The sequence below is a fragment of the Pinus tabuliformis genome, chromosome 2_2 (genome assembly GCF_031772625.1).
Source record: "Pinus tabuliformis cultivar Carrire ecotype Pingquan chromosome 2_2, CPIR1, whole genome shotgun sequence".
In the NCBI taxonomy this organism is placed as follows: Eukaryota; Viridiplantae; Streptophyta; class Pinopsida; order Pinales; family Pinaceae; genus Pinus; species Pinus tabuliformis.
Window position 1 is genome coordinate 1263625436 of NC_142300.1, and position 9707 is coordinate 1263635142.

A 9707-nucleotide genomic window follows, 5' to 3' on the forward strand; every position below is an offset into this window, starting at 1 on the left:
AAACCAGACATCCAAGCTGATATAGGACATGTGGCTGTTACACAAGAACCAACCACAGACCCAATAGGTGAAACACAAGAACCACCTGTTGGGGAGCAAAAAGAAGACGACCTGCATGTGGCTATTACACAAGAACTAGCCACGGACCCAATAGGTGAAACACAAGAACCACCTGTTGGGGAGCAAAAAGAAGACGACCTACATGTGGCTGTTACACAAGAACCAGCTACAGACCCAATAGGTGAAACACAAGAACCACCTGTTGAGGAGCAAGAAGAAGATGCCTTAGATGAAACTGATATACAAACAGACCCAATAGGTGAAACACAAGAACCACCTGTTGGGGACACATATGAGGAAGATAATGCTGAACAACAATTTTCTTTTCCTTTGGAATCTATAATTGTAGAAGCCCCAGTCAGTCTAGCCTCCCTACAAGAAGAGAATGAGTTCTTAAAATCAGAAATTGAGGTCTATCAGAAAGAATTAGCAATGGCTAGGGAAGCCTATAAAGAAGAACTCAACCTGTACATTAGCTCAAGTAGCATCTCAAGTTGAAAAGAGTGTAGAGAAAGAACAATACAGTGAATACATGTGCAGTGAATGTGGGGATATCTAGACTCAGGCAGGATATAAAATAATTGTAGTCCCATTGACTGGAGCCAGTCCTGTTATATTTAAAAAGGAACACCCTGCTATTACACAAGAACTAGCAGGGTCTTCAAGAATTTCAGAGGAGGAAGCAGAACCACTCCAGCCTACCCAAATTATTGAGGAGCAGAAACCTGAAGAAGAAGCAGAACCACTCCGGCCTACCCAAGTTATTGACGAGCATAAACCTGAAGAAGAAGCAGAACCACTCCGGCCTACCCAAATTATTGAGGAGTAGAAACCTGAAGAGGAAGCAGAACTACTCTGGCCTACCCAAGTTATTGATGAGCAGAAACCTGAAGAGGAAACAGAACCACTCCGGCCTACCCAAGTTATTGATGAGCAGGAATCAGAATCTAAATCTTTCACAACTGTGCAAAGACAAACTGAACCTCCCTGTGTTAGTGATGCTCATGCACAGACTTCTACTTTTCAAGAATTAAGCTAGACATGGAAAACAGAATATGAGCTTTCCCAAGGAAAGGCATTTCAACAGCAGAAATCATTATGGTTTAATTATGCCTATAGGAATTGGGAAGCAATGGAACAGTCTCGTGCATAGTACAAAGAAAATAAGCAATTAAAAGCCAGACTATCCCTCATCCTTGATTTGGTCCAGCGCTTACTGGCTTCAAGAAAGCCTTCTTTTAATTACTCTGTATTCTTGAGAGAACGCTTGGCGTTCCTTCAATTGAAAGCAATAAAGGATGGCAGACCACACCAGGTCTCTACACCACAACAATTCATTGAAACTTTTTCAGAAGCACCAAACAATGATCATAATTTGCTGTGCGAACTCTATCTTCATAACGAGGCTATGCCTGAAGATAGAAAGATTAATTTACTTCCTATTTGTGGTGATATTCAAATAAGAGCTTTTATTTCCTTTTTGGCCAACCAATTCACTTGGCAGAATGCTTTCATGTCTGCACAACACAATGAGGAGAACTGTCTTCTCTAGATTCGGCCGGAACCACATAATGCAGCCATCTTCCTCTTGGAGCATCAACGGAATCTAAAAGAGATAGGCATGATTGATCACATTAGGAATCTGTAAACAGCAGTCTTGGAAGACTGCCAGCACTATGTTAAAGCTAAAGGACGTTTGGCCATAAAAGCAAATGAATTTTTCTGGGAACAGTGTCCCAAAGAAAGAAGGGAATACCATCCCTACAATCCCCTCAATCTGCAAGCAGCAATCTCAAGGATACCTGCTTATGTAAAATGCGTGAGACAATGTGCTGAACGGTGGATTGGGTACCGTTTTCATTTCCCTCTCTTATGGCTGCCTGGAGAACAATACAAGGCTCAATTTTCATTGACTAAAAAGGAAGAATTGGCAGCATGGAAAAGTATTCAGAATGCCCAAGGGTTCAGAGACATGGCTGACAACACTTTCTACACTTACTGTATAAGAAATCTACACTGTTCAGCTCAGTATTCTGATTCCGATTCAGATTAGGCGTTGCATGTGGACATGCAACATCTTCAGTTGGGGGGGATGTTAGGTTCCCATTTTGTCTATTTTTGACTGTATATTTTGCCATTGAATTACCCTCTTCAACCCTTAAGTGAAAGCCTTTGCTAGGTGTTTTGGCTTAATCACTCCAAAAGGTACAGAATAACTTTCCTCATTACTACATGTTTAATTATTTAACACGTAATCATGCTATCTTTATAATTATTTCCTGAAGTTGATTAAAGTGTTGACTAATTGCTGAAACTGCCTAACTGGCAGGATCACATTCTGTCGTTGCTGAAACAGCGGAAACAGCGCAAACTGTGAAGCTGAAACAACAAGAACAACATGAACCTCGATGCTGAAACACCACGAACAGCATGTGCATTTTGAGGAATAGTTGGGATCTGCATAACAAATCTGCATCGGCAAAAGAGTCTGACCGATTACTATATTGGTCATAATGATCATGATCCTCATGGCTGTAACAATATTTTGTTATCAAAAACTGGGTTCCTTATTTTTGGTACAAAAGGGTTGAAACCGAATGTATGGAAATCTGTTGTAATAGATGTCTCCTCTATAAAGAGGAGACATCTACATTAGAGGGGGGGTAACAACTGGTAATACAGAACTTGTAGTGAAGTGATGAGACTGAATCTCTTTCTGTAATATGGTTTATTGGCAGATGAATATAATTCTGTTCTGAGCATTTTATTTTAATACCTGTGTTCTGGGGAATCTTGTGAGAGGGACAGGGCCCACCTTCATCACAAGATTCACCCATCTTCTTTCTGTTGTGTGGCGTGTGTGTGTGATTTCTATTTACATTACAGTTACTGCTTCTAATGATATTTACTTCTGCTGAAACTCTGTTTTCCTTTTAGCTGATTGATATTGTATATGAGTACCTCACCGGTGATTAGGATTCACAGAGTGTATGTGTGAACTGGACAACAGAGGCAGGTGCTGAAAGTCCTTACTCTGAGGATAGGGTCCTGATCCTTTGTTGCAGGGCAACCATCACTTCCTTTTGCAGACTTGTTTCTTTTAAGATACTTGTTCTTACTCCATTTTCTGCAATAGGCTGTAACTACTATAACTGCTGTAACACAGAGTATGGATTTCATAAGATAGTAGACTGTCTATACTACAACTTTTAATACCATTAAGATTGAGTACATACAGTACGTAGTCACCTTTGGAATAATCAGACTTTCCCGGATTGATAATTAATGTGGCACTCGACTGTTTTATCATTAACAATTAAAGTGACCAACACCCCATACTTCCCAGCTCATCCCGACACTGAGTGAACTTCGTGAGATACTTGGGCATACTGTCTCCCTTCTCACACTTGATGTTTCTGAGTTTATCCTTGAGCACCAGCTTCCTCTGATCACTCTTTCTTTGGAATAGATCTGTCAACACTTTCCACATCAAGTATGGAGAAGCCTTTCCATGCAGGCTGGACACAATGTGATCCTTCACGCCCTCCAACAGAATCCTTTGACACTTTGTTGTCTTCTTTTGCCAAGCCTCAACTTGTGCAGTATCAGTAGGCTTTGGGACCTCAGCCTCTATGAACTCCTTCAGCCCATTATCATTTAACACTGCCTCCATCTTGTCCTTCCATGCAATATAGTTTGAGCTGCCCTCAAGAGCATACTCCAATCGCAATCCGTTGAAAGACATTGCCACGTTGATACCAAGAAAACACTGCTACAAATTCGAATTCCACCATCTCCAAACTCAACCGCCTTTGATCTAGAATTCGTGAGAACAAATTATTTCTCATACAGAGATTGAATGTGTGGGCTTTTACCAGATGTCTCACATTCCAAAGGAAGGATGAATCCAGAGGCTACCTGGCCCGATTGCAGACTCTGCCTGAAGAAATAGAATGTAAACACTTTTTGAATAATAGATTTGATGATCAACAGCTCTGATACCATGTAGAAATTTTGAATAATATGACACTTATTCACAGAGATTATCCCGATTATACACTATTGCGGAATACATGCACAATACATAATCTCCTCTATGTTGATCATCAATTTAGCAGCATCAAAAACAATGAAACATCAATCGCATGCACACATTAACACAGTATGTAACCCGGGGAAAGCTTACAGCTGAAAACCACACACTATCTGTATATTAATGATTGAGAACATGCAACAATACATAGTACAATACTCCTCACAAGTACTCAGTACTATCTCCACTTGTTACACACAAAACTAGCTCAGATCCGAACAAGTTACAGGTTCAAATCTCCTCCGCTGCTTTGCCTGCCTCCACTGCACTGTACATGCACTAACATGCAACTGAGTTAACTGGTGTATTCTTTAGTTGCATTATGAGTTAATAATTATTGAATTAGTTTAACAATTAATTCACACAACTCATCACTAGTCTATTTGCAGTTAGACTAATTACAACTAGTTCAACCAAGTCAAACTAAACACAACTCCATCAACTCCACATCCAACTCCACCAAACTCAACTGCTTGAGTTCTAACTAAAGTCTTGCATGCAATAGCTCAACTGACCCACAAAGAAAGCGTATTTCCTTCTAACAGCTGCATGTGCCACATCTGTAGCTCAAACTAAAGTGCTCCAAGAGGATAAGATAATGTTTATAGTCCAAATATTATTATGAGACAATAATATTCGACTATTCTATTTTTAGCCTGGCAGTCTAAAAATAGACTCTGATCACTCCGCTGTGAACCAGAAATAGAAGTCCATCTATTTTTCCCAACATGACCAATCATCCATAAACAACATCCTGCAACTCATAGACCATGATCCATATGTCTAAAAATAGACATAGTCTAAAAATAGATTTTGCGCCAAAAATAGCCTGCCGGCCCACTTAGTGAAGGCGACTTCTTTCCACTAAGCTCCATCATCTTGTTGCATTCTCAACAATTGTTAGTGTAGAGGCCAACTTATTAGCTAAGAAACTGCGAATGAGGAATGAAAAGAAAGTTGTATTTAAAGAGGAAGCTTCCACTTCAGATGGAAACGCAGATATTTTAGCTAAGAGTTTAGAAAGAATCATGGATAGGTTAGAAAACATGGAGAGGAAAAATCAATGGGAGAATCAACAACAACAAACCCCAATAAGAAACCTAAATTTTAGGAAGAACCTTAATGTTGGAAAGAATGCTACACCAGGTCAACATATTAGGCCCCCCTTCCAAGAGAATTATGTTGAGGATTCACAGAACTAAGAAGGAGAGGATGATACCCAGATTAACTTACTAGAAACTAAAGAGGAAGACATTGTTTTTCTTACTAAAGAAGAATATGGTGAATCCATTGATTTTAAACAGGGATATGAGTCAGCTATATATGAGGCACATAAACGATATAGCTTCAGAAGTAAAAAGAATAACGAGACTCCCATTAAAATATCTATCCAAACCCAGACTAAGATAATAAAAGAAGCTCCAGTTAACAAAGTGTTATAAATCCTCCCTAGGGGAACACTGGAGACTTCAACCCTTAGAATTGTAGATATAACCTCCACTGAGACCCAAACAGAGATAATTACTAAAAACAATCAACATAAGGGAAATCAAGGCAAAACAATAGAAACACAGACTTAAATGCCTAATATTGAGAAACAGAATAGGGACACACAAATTACACATATCAAGGAACATCTAAATCAAGTAAACAAACCTCAGCTTCCTTTCAATATCAAAACTGAAATAGCAAAATTAAAGATATCAGTTCGTTTGACCGAACTAGTAAAGATTGAATCTTATAGGTCATAGATAACTGAAACTTTGAACATAGGAGAGGGAGAGGATCCTATTAATTTTAATGATGATCAACCTAAATTATTGTTTGGCTGTGAGGCAAATGGTATTCATCAGCAAGGGGGAGTTCCTCCTTTTTACATCAGCCTAAAAATTCATGATAAAATATTGTATAATGCTATGTTAGACTCAGGGGCATCCCACAATTTGATGCCAAAAGAAATAATGGAAAGATTGAACCTAGACATTACGAGGCCATATAAGGATTTGTTTTCTTTTGACTCCATCCAAGTTAAATGCCTTGGCTTAATCAACGAATTATGTGTAACTCTTGTCTAGTGCCTTGCAAAGAGCATTCTAATGGACATTGTAGTTTCATACATCCCACCGAAATATGGAATGTTGTTATCTCACTCATAGGGAGAAAAACTGTAGGGATCCTTGTAGTTGGATATGTCTTATGCCACCATATCTATTTTTGGACAACCAAGAAAATTATATAGGGAGACCTTGATGAAATACATGGTCAGTAGTGAGGAAAAACTAGAAAACTTTCCCATATACTCCATGCATTCAGATATGAACTCTTTTATTTTGTACAATGCAAAAAACAATAATAAGGAAGTCACAACTAAAGACCTGAAATACAGAACAGCTGATAGTGAGAACATATTTCATCAGTCACTATGGCATCTAGACTTTGATGGATCTGCCAATAGGTTAGGGGCTCGTGTAGGAGTGTGGATCCATAATATGGAGAGTAATCATGCTGAGGGACATGCTTTCAGATTGAACTTCAAGTGTACCAATAACATGGCCGAATATGAAGCCCTAATTCTAGGGTTACAATTGGTTAGGAAACTGGGAGCCAAAAGAGTTTCCATCATGGGAGACTCAGAGCTGATTATTAAACAGATTAGTGGTGAATACTCTGTGAACAATCCTAGACTTGGTCAATATAGGGATACTATTCTAGACTTGATCAAAGACCTCCTGGAATCAAACTTTGCTGCCATTCCTAGAAAACAAAACATGCAGGCCCACAATTTGGCCACTTTTGCTAGTACTTGTAAATTTCCATTTCAACCCAACCATCAGTACACTGCAGAAGTCAAACATAGGCTTGTTATACCAGACAACCTAAAGTACTGGCAGATTTTCTCCCAGGATTCTTAGATTTATGATTTCATGAACAATGAAGGGGAATTTCATAATTATAAGATAGATACTGATTGTACAGTAGACAATAATATAGAAAGTAACCTAGATGTAAATATTTTAGATGTATCTAAACCAACTAAATTTACGATTGTAGAAATAGATAGTTTAGAGAATGTAGAGATTAAAGAGATAATGAATGATGATCCTGAGATTCTTAATTTGAAAAATAATTTTTTGCCTAAAGGATTAGTACCTTTGGAAGATTTGTTTGACTCTAATGATGTAGCTAGGAAACCAAAGATGGAACGTCTGAGAGCTGACATAGAAGAGGTTAACATAGGAATTGAGGATAAACCAAAATTCATAAAAATATCAAAAGCTTTACCTACAGAGGAAAAGGTTAAATACATCAATCTGTTTAAAGAGTTTCAGGATGTATTCGCATGGAGTTATGAAGACTTAAAATCTTATGACACTAGCATAATCCAACACAAAATACCTCTGAAAGAATATCATAAACATTTCAAGCATAAACTTAGGAGAATAAAACCAGTTCTTATGCCCTCTATTGAGAAGGAAGTCAAAAGAATGTTTGATGCCCAAATAACAACCCCCATTAGATACTCAGACTAGATTTCAAACTTAGTCACAACTAGGAAAAATACAAGTGAAATTAGACTTTGTGTAGATTTTAGAAATTTAAACAAGGTCTCACTAAAAGATAACTATCCTCTACCAAAAATGGACCATATACTGTAGAGGGTAGTAGGCTCATCTAGGATTTCATTGTTAGATGGATTCTCTAGGTATAACTAGATCTTAATCCAACTTGAGGACCAAGCCAAAACTGCATTTACTACTTCATGGGGTAACTTCATCTATTTGAAGATGCCTTTTGGATTAATGAATGCAGGTGCCACATTTCAAAGAGATATGGATATATCTTTTTCCAAGGAGATCCATGATTTCTTAGTAGTATACCAGGATGACATCACAGTCTTCTCTAAATCTGACAATGAACACCTAGACCACCTGAGAAGAGTATTTATCAAATGTAGAAAATTTGGGATTTCTTTAAATCCCAAAAAGACACTCTTTGATTAGAATAGATCCTACTATAATAGAGGCCATTTTGACCATTACCCATCGTAGAAACATTAGAGAGTTAAAGTCATTTCTAGGCAAGATAAAATTTCTTAGGAGATTCATTTAAAATCTAGCAGAACTTATTAGAGAGTTAAATAACATGCTAAGAAAGGACTCAACACTTAAATGGACAGTGGAGGCCAAACAATCCTTTGAAGCCATCAAGGAAGCCTTAACCAAGACTCCAGTCCTAATAAGTCCTGATTTTAACAAGGATTTTATAATTTTTTCTTTTGCTTCAGAACACACCATTGCAGTAGTCTTGTTGCAAAAGAACAACCAAGGATATGAACAACCAATTGCATTTTTTAATAAATCCTAAAGATATGCCACATTCAAATACAATATCATAAGCATTAGCATTAGTAAAGGCTATCAAAGACTTCAGAGTATACATTCTGTATTCTCACATTATTGCTTATGTTCCAAATTTTGTAGTTAAGGACATTTTGACACAAAATGGGCCTGAAGGGAAAAGAGGCAAGTGGATTGCCACAATATTGGAATATGACATAGAGATAAATCCAACTAAGCTTATCAAAGGCCAAGGTTTAGGGAAACTCATGGTTGAATCGAACTATCAGGCCCTTGATATAAACTTCATCAGTTCCCTTGATGATCAGGAAGAGATGGTGACTCCACTGATCAGTGAACCTTTTACTGATTCACCCTCATATGCAGATATTATATTTGTATTAAAAAATTTACAAGATCCTCCTGGTTTGAGAAGAACTAAAGCTATATTTTTAAAGATGAAGTCATTAATATATTGTATCATAGATAATGCATTGTTTTGGAAAGACAATAGCGGTATTATTTTGAAATGTTTATTGAAAAATGAAGCTGATAAAATCATGCAAGAGTTTCATGCAGGGGATTGTGGAGGACACTTGTACTAGAAGACTACTGCTGACAAAATCGTGAGGGTTGGTTTCTATTGGCCTACTTTGTTTGCATATGTTAAGAAACATGTGACCTCCTGTCATCAATGTCAGATATTTGAGGGAAAGAGAAAAATTTTACCCTTGCCTCTTAAACCAATTTCCACTGAAATTCCATTTCAACAATGGGGGTTAGACTTCATTGGAGAAATACACCCAGCCTCCTCAGCTCAGCACAAGTGGATTCTGATAGCCACTGACTATTTTACCAAATGGATAGAGGCCATACCTTCTAGGCAAGCCACAGACATTGTCATAATCTCCTTCCTAGAGAGTAATATCCTGTCAAGATTTGGATGTCCCCAGAAGCTCATTACTGATAATGCAGTTGCCTTTAAATCCAAGAGAATGATAGATTTATGTAACAAGTACCACATCACCCTTGGCCATTCCACAGCCTATTACCCTCAAGGTAATGGACTAGCAGAGTCATCCAACAAAAGCCTGGTCAATATCATTAAAAAATTGTTGGAAGATAACAAAAATACATGGAACAAGAAGTTAGTCAATGCCTTATGGGCAGATAGACTGACTACCAAGAAGTCCATTGGAACATCACCCTATCAGCTG